Consider the following 8360-nt stretch of genomic DNA (forward strand, 5'->3'; position numbering starts at 1 on the left):
GGGTGTGTGAGCGCTGCCTAATGAGAGTCCCAGAGACCTTGTCTACCTGGAAGCTCTTCTGATCTTCAACCAGCCCATTCATCCCCCAAGCATTGCAGGAGAGAGCGGGAGGAGGAGGGGGAAAGCCACTTCACAGGCATTCAGAGAGGGAGAGGAAGTATAACAGACATTTTGAGCATAGAAATCACTGCTGTTCCTACAACAGCAGGGACAGGCCACTAGGAGCTGAGAAAAGGAAGCCATCCTGTTTCTGCCTGGCTTTGAACCAGGGACCTTTTGCGTGTTAGGCAAACGTGATAACCACTACACTACAGAAACTCTGTGATGGGGCTGTGCCCTTCCCTTCATAAGAACATAAGAATGGCCATAGTGGGTCAGACCAAAGGTCCATCCAACCCTATATCCTATCTGCCAACAATGGCCAATGCCAGGTGCCCAAGAGGGAGTGAACCTAACCGGAAATGATCAAGTGATCTCTCTCCTGCCATCCATCTGCACTCTCTGACAAACAGAGGCTAGGGACACCATTCCTTACCCATCCTGGCTAATATCTATTAATGGACTTAACCTCCATTAATTTATCTGCAAAAAGAACAAAGAGAACACGTGGCACCTTAGAGACTAACAAATGTATTTGAGCATAAGCTTTTGTGGGCTAAAACTCACTTCATCGGATGCATGCAGTTAAAAATTCAGTAGGAAGATATATATATACACAGAGAACGTGAAAAAATGGGTGTTGCCATACACACCATAACGAGAGTGATCAGTTAACGTGAGCTGTTATCAGCAGGAGAAAAAAACCTGATTTTGGGAGGGGAACAGGAGAAAGGACAAAGGAAGGAAGAGACGAAGAGAAAAGAGGGATCAGACAGTGGATGGAGCAAGAGGTGAAACAAAAAGGACAAACCCTTATGTCCCCAGTGATTCTAAGAGACAAAATCACAGGTGCAGAATAAAATTCTGCCTCCTTAAGCTCGTGTTTTCCATGCCTAGAATTCAACTGTCACCAGATGGATCAGACTGAACAGGTTTCAGACCTCGAGGAGGCTCTTACCTTCTAAACAGGGACGGCTGTTTTCTAGTAAAATCACTAAAAGGGAAGGAGAAAACTCGAAAGAGGTTCCTCCTGGCGCTCACGTCCGTGAACCCGAATACTCCCTCAGTCCTCAGAGAGAGACCTGGAGAAGGAGACTTGCTGGAGCAAAGCCACAGGGGTGTCTGAGGTTTCCCTGGCCCCTCACCCCTGTCCTGCCTGGCTGATGTCAGCATCTCTCTGTGAGGTCACCACCTCCCCACCACCTTGGACCAATAGGCTGAGGTCCTGCAAAAGGCCTTTGTGATGTCACTGCCACACCCCTCCCTTGCTGGGCCAATGTCCTGCCCCTGGCCAGGCACTTTGGAGGTTTGAGCTACTCCCTGTGGATCACCCCACTCACGGAGCGTTCGTTCTAGGCAGCAAGCCGGCTAGACAGGGAAACATCAGACGCTGCTCCCAATGCTACACTCAGTTTGCCAGAAATTAGTCGACTTTATGGCCAGAAGAGACCATTAGAGCATCTAATCTGACCCCCTGCATATCACAGGCCTCCTGTATGGCACAATAGCTACTTTGGGGGCAAATACATTCCAGAAAGGCATTTAGTCTAGATGAAATGTCATCAAGAGATGGAGAATCCACCATTTTCCTTGGTAGCTTGTTCCTGTGGTGAATCATCCTCGCTGTTGAATATTTGTGCCTTTGTTGTAATATGAATTTGTCTCTTTTCATCTTCCAGCCATTGGGTCTTGTTATACCTTTCTCTGCTTGATTCAAGAGCCCTTTAATTCCCAAATCTTTTCTCTCCCTGAAGCACTTCAACACTTCAATGAAGTCACCTTTCAATCTTCTTTTGATCAGCTAATCAGGTTGAGCTCTTTCAGTAGCTCACTAGAAGGCATTTTTCTCCAGCCCTCAGAACCTTTGGTGGCTCTTTGCTGCCCCAGCTCCAATTTCACAACATCTTTTTCAAACGAGGACACCAAAACTGGAGGCAGTATTCCAGTATCAGTCTCACTGATGCCGTGTCACCTCCTGTGACGTTATTGACATAATCTGTATCTGTATAGATCACCGTTGCGACAACTGTTCTATATTTGTAGCCAGTATTGTAGAAAGGTTGTCGTGTAAGGGGTCTATGGAGAGGTTCTGATTGGCTGATTATAATGATGCTATCTCTAGATGTGTATCATTTTTGTAGTTGAAGTTATGAATATTGGCTTTCTGCCGGCTCACCCGCCCCCTCGCCACTGCCCACCCACTCGCCTCCTCAGCCCCGCTCCCTCACGTGCTATTGTGTCATACAGGAGGCCTGTGATTTGCAGGGGGTCAGATTAGATGCTCTAATGGTCTCTTCTGGCCGTAAAGTCGACTAATTTCTGAAAAACTGAGTGTAGCATTGGGAGCAGCGTCTGCTGTTTCCCTGTCTAGCCGGCTTGCTGCCTAGAACAAACGCTCCTTGAGTGGGGTGATCCACAGGGAGTAGCTCAAACCTCCAAAGTGCCTGGCCTGGGGCAGGACATTAGGCCAGCAAGGGAGGGGTGTGGCAGTCACATCACAAAGGTTTTTTGCAGGACCACAAACTATTGGTGGGGAGGTGTTGACCTCACAGAGAGATGCTGACATCAGCCAGGCAGGACAGGGGCGAGGGGCCAGGAAAACCTCAGAGACCCCTGTGGCTTTGCTTCAGCAAGTCTCCTTCTCCAGGTCTCTCTTTGAGGACTGAGAGAGTATTCGGGTTCACGGACGTGAACGCCAGGAGGAACCTCTTTTGAGTTTTCTCCTTCCCTTTTAGTGATTTTACTAGAAAACAGCCGTCCCTGTTTAGAAGGTAAGAGCCTCCTGGAGGTTTGAAACCTGTTCAGTCTGATCCATCTGGTGACAGTTGAATTCTAGGCATGGAAAACACGAGCTTAAGGAGGCAGAATTTTATTCTGAATTTTATTTGATCCCCACCAGTGACCTGGGCCATCCTTTGGGCTCTCTGGTGAGAACCCTCAGCCTCCCGTCCTCAGTCTCTACCCTGATTGGCTGAGCAGGGGGTTATTGACAGGGAGGAGACTCAGGTCCCTGTTCTCTTTCAAGACCAAGGAAATAAGTCAGAACCAGTTCTATGTTTGACGAATTTTGCTGCTTCTCGGCATTAATGGTCTCTGAGCAGTTCATGATTCTCTCTAACATGATTCTCCTCAAATTCTTGCTGAATAATTACTGTCACTGTTGTTGGTCTGGAGCTCATCTGAGAGCATTTTATTCAGGTCATTCAGTGTCTGAAATTCAAGATCCGATGGTTAGTTTGAAAATCAGGGCTCTTGGGTCCTATTCCCAACTCTGCCACTGACTGGTTGTGTGACCTCAGACAAGTCAATTCTCCTTTCTCAGCCTTAGCTTCTCCCTCTTTCAAGTAGGGATAATAATGATCTGCTCCTACCTACCTCACGGTGGGTGGAGGCAAGGCCGGCTCTAGGTTTTTTGCCGTCCCAAGCAAAAAGAATTTTGGCTGCCCCCACCCCAGCCCTGGGCTCCCCACTGCACCTCCCTGCCACCCCAGACCTGGGCTCTGCCCCCTCCACCTGCACCCCCTGCCACCTCAGGAGGTGTGTGGGGGGGGAAATTCCAGATCTTTCCACCTTCTTCCAAATTCCTCCTAAGGCGCCACTTTGGGGGAATGTGCTCAGTGGGGGAGCGGCAGCCCCCCCTGCTCCCCCCTAGCTACGCTCCTGCTTGTGGGGGCCCCTGCAAGACCCAGGGCCTGGGGCAAATTGCCCCACTTGCCCCCGCCTCTGGGCAGCCCTGCTAGCAGCTCTTCTGGGAGCGCAGGGGAGGAATGACTCCCCCTTCTCTAGCTTCTCCCCGTGGGGCTCTGGGGAGCAGGGAGGGTTGTGTGATAAATTCCATCCAACTCCCCCTTTGATCCAAGCCGAGGGGCGTCTCAGCCTCCACGATCCCCTTGGCAGGGCCAAACAAGGGATGTTTTCCACTGCCCAGGAGACCCAGCCAGGGACTCAAGGCCGCCCCAGACTTTCCCTTTCTCCCTTCTGGGAAATCAAGTTCAAGTTCTACAAGGAGCTAAAGAAGCCTCAACCCTGCATCTGAATTAATGTCAGTTTCTCACTGCCTGTCAGAAACAAATGTCATTTCAATCCCAGGTGAGTCCACTTCAGTCATTCCTCAGCCCCATTCCTTCACCCTCCTGCCTTAGCTTAGGGCATTGCGCTACCCTGTGGGCATTTCATGTCCCTCCTCAGTTTCACACAGAGACACAATTTCCTTTGCATGGATCCATGAACAGCAAAACCTCCCTGTGTCTCTTGTCTGAGCCAGGGCATTCGATTCCATTGAAACCTTCTGTCCTGCAATGGCAACGGTCAGACAGAGGGAACGTGGCCACCTTCAGCCCTGGCAGTAAGATATTCACTCTCCTCTTTCTTCATGCTGATGTTGTTATTCCATAAAACATGAAGCATGGAATAAAAAGCTGAGTTGGAAAAGAGAAGACTAAGGTTGGAAAAGAGAAGACTAAGGGGGGATATGATAGAGGTGTACAAAATCATGAGTGATGTTGAGAAAGTGGATAAGGAAAAGTTATTTACTTATTCCCATAATACAAGAACTAGGGGTCACCAAATGAAATTAATAGGCAGCAGGTTTAAAACAAATAAAAGGAAGTTCTTCTTCACGCAGCGCACAGTCAACTTGTGGAACTCCTTACCTGAGGAGGTTGTGAAGGCCAGGACTATAACAATGTTTAAAAGGGGACTGGATAAATACATGGTGGCTAAGTCCATAAATGGCTATTAGCCAGGATGGGTAAGAATGGTGTCCCTAGCCTCTGTTCGTCAGAGGATGGAGATGGATGGCAGGAGAGAGATCACTTGATCATTGCCTGTTAGGTTCACTCTCTCTGGGGCACCTGGCATTGGCCACTGTCGGTAGACAGATACTGGGCTAGATGGACCTTTGGTCTGACCCGGTACGGCCTTTCTTATGTTCTTATGTTCTTATGAGTTTACTCCAGGGTGAGGAAAGAAAGGAGCCACCAACTCCCCAAAAAATATCAGTGCCCCAGAGAAAAGCTGCCCCTGTTATTGGAACTAATGATGTGCTGGAGATATGTTGGGAAAAGGGACTGTCTGAATTGCCAAGGCAGGAAACGAACAATCTATACCAACATCATTAACCACAGACACACTCTAGCCATAACTCCACCAGAGAGGTCCTTTGGGGCCATCTGCCTGTCCCAAGTCAGGGTAAAGGAGGAGGGTTGGGCGTGGGGCTAGCAACTCCACCCTGTAAAAATCAGCTTGCTACAGAAACGCCAACAATAGAGTTAACAGAGACTTTTAGCCTGGAAAAAGAAGGGTCTTCAACTCGAAGATGCATGACGCTGGGTGGTGAAAGCCGCGAGGAAGCCACTAAGCCGATCACCCTTCTTGCAGCCAGGAGGATTACCATCGGCACATGGAACGTGAGGACCATGTACGAGTCAGGAAAGACGGCGCAGGTTGCAGCAGAGATGAGGAGCAACAACCTGACCCTACTAGGCATTAGCGAGACAAGATGGACGCAAGCTGGACAGAGACGACTGTTGACAGGAGAGCTGTTGCTGTATTCAGGACATGAAGAGAGCGACGCACACCACACACAGGGAGTAGGCTTCATGTTGTCCAAGCAGGCACAGAGAGCACTGATTGGTTGGGAGGCACATGGTCCCAGGATCATCACAGCATCCTTCAGAACTAAAATGAAGAGGATTAAGATGAATGTTGTTCAGTGCTACGCTCCAACCAATGACAGTGAAGAGGAGGACAAAGACTACTTTTACAACAGACTCCAGAAAATATTAGAGACTCTCCCAGACAAAGACATTACCATCCTTATGGGAGACTTTAATGCCAAAATTGGACCTGATAACACAGGATACGAACAAGTCATGGGGACCCATGCTCTGGGAGAGATGAGTGAGAATGGAGAGAGATTTGTGGATCTGTGTGCACTTAACAATCTGGTCATAGGAGGCAGCATCTTTCCTCACAAGCGGATCCACAAGAGTACCTGGGTATCGCCAGCAGGCATGACAGAAAACCAGATTGACCATGTCTGCATTAGCAAGAAGTTCAGAAGATCCTTGCAGGACGTTAGAGTTAGAAGAGGAGCAGACGTGGCGTCCGACCATCACTTAGTGGTGGCCAGATTGAAGCTGAAGCTGAAGAAGAACTGGATAGACGCGTCAGACAGAAGAGCGAAGTACAACGTCAACCTTCTGAAGGACCATAAGACCAAGGAAGATTTTGGATTGACGCTGAAGAATAAGTTTTCAGTACTACAGGATCGGTCTGAGGAAGAGGAAGACAGTGTACTCAACAGATGGCAGAAAGTGAGAGACACACTTAGGTCAGCATGCCAGGAAGTGCTTGGAATTAAGAAACACCAGCAGAAAGAGTGGATCACAGCAGAGTCCTTGACAAAGATAGAAGACAGAAAGAAGAAGAAGGCAGCAGTCAACAACAGCAGGACTAGAGCAGCAAAGGCCAAAGCTCAAAAGAGTATGCTGAAGCCCACAGAGCAGTGAAGAGGAATATTAGGAAGGACAAGAGAGATTATGTGGATGGACTGGCAGCAGAAGCAGAGCAGGCAGCATACAGCGGTAACATGAAACAGCTGTACGATACTACCAAGCGACTGTCTGGAAAGTTCAGCAAGCCAGAACGTCCCGTTAAAGACAAGCAGGGAAAGTCTATAACAGGAATAGAACTACAGATGAACAGATGGGCGGAGCACTTTGAGGAACTCCTGAACAGACCAGCACCACCAAATCCACCAGACATCGACCCAGCCAATGAGGACCTCCCAATCAATTGCGATAAACCAACCAGAGACGAGATCAGAAAAGCCATCACCATGATGAAGAACAGGAAGGCGGCTGGACCTGACGATATCCCAGCAGAGGCCCTGAAAGCAGACCTGGATGCCTCAGTGGAAATGCTGTACCCCCTCTTTGAGAAAATATGGGAAGAAGAAGTGATTCCGGCTGACTGGAAAGAGGGATATCTCATCAAAATCCCCAAGAAAGGAGACCTCAGCAACTGTGCCAACTATAGAGGAATCACACTCCTGTCGGTGCCAGGGAAGGTCTTCAACCGAGTCCTCTTAGAGAGAATGAAGGATGCCGTCGATCCACAGCTACGAGATGAACAGGCAGGTTTCCGGCAGAACAGATCATGCACGGACCAGATAGCAACGCTCCGCATCATAGTCGAGCAGTCTATGGAGTGGAACTCCTCGTTGTACATCAACTTTGTTGACTATGAGAAAGCATTCGATAGCGTGGATCGAGAGACCCTCTGGAAGCTCCTTCGGCACTATGGCATCCCAGCAAAGGTGGTCAACCTGATCAAGAATTCATACGACGGCATACACTGTAGAGTGATCCATGGAGGGCAGCTCACAAACAGCTTCCAGGTGCGAACCGAGTCAGACAAGGATGCTTGTTGTCACCACTTCTCTTTCTTCTCGTCATCGATTGGATTATGAAGACATCCACTTACAAGCGTAGGAATGGAATCCAATGGTCATTGTGGACCCAGCTTGATGACCTGGACTTTGCCGACGACCTTGCACTCCTTTCGCACAGTAAACAGCAGATGCAAGAGAAGACCAACGTAGTGGCAGCCACGTCATCACAGGTTGGCCTCAACATCCACAAGGACAAGACCAAGATCCTTAGGATCAATTCCATCAGCAACGACCCAGTCACACTGAATGGAAGCCCCCTGGAAGAAGTGCAGTCCTTCACCTACCTAGGTAGCATCATCGACCAGCAGGGTGGCACAGACGCAGACATCAAAGTAAGGATTGGTAAGGCAAGAGCAGCCTTCTTACAGCTCAAGAACATCTGGAGCTCCAGAGAGCTGTCTTTGGCAATAAAGATTCGACTGTTCAACTCCAACGTGAAATCAGTCTTACTGTATGGAGCTGAAACCTGGAGGACAACCAAAACAACCACCAGGAAGATCCAGACCTTCATTAATAGCTGCCTCAGAAGGATTCTCCAGATCCGCTGGCCAGACACCATCAGTAACATCCACCTCTTGGAGAGGACCCATCAACTCCCAGCAGAGGAAGAAATTAGAAGGAGAAGGTGGGGCTGGATAGGACATACACTACGCAAGCAGCCAACCAACATCACCAGACAGGCACTGCAGTGGAACCCCCAAGGCAAGCGGAAAAGAGGCCGCCCAAGAAATACCTGGCGACGCGACCTTCAGGTTGATAGCAAAAAAATGGGCTATACCTGGAACCAGCTAGAGCGAATGGCCCA

The 8360-nt window shown here is 49.1% G+C and overlaps 1 non-coding gene across 1 annotated transcript; it reads right to left on the reverse strand.

Annotated features, from left to right (window-relative positions):
• Positions 1–245: 245 nt before the first annotated feature.
• TRNAV-AAC lies at positions 246–318 on the reverse strand. The gene has a single exon. It is a non-coding gene; the product is annotated as a tRNA-Val (tRNA).
• Positions 319–8360: the final 8042 nt, after the last annotated feature.

The sequence above is a fragment of the Mauremys reevesii genome, linkage group 14, assembly GCF_016161935.1.
Source record: "Mauremys reevesii isolate NIE-2019 linkage group 14, ASM1616193v1, whole genome shotgun sequence".
Classification (NCBI taxonomy): Eukaryota; Metazoa; Chordata; order Testudines; family Geoemydidae; genus Mauremys; species Mauremys reevesii.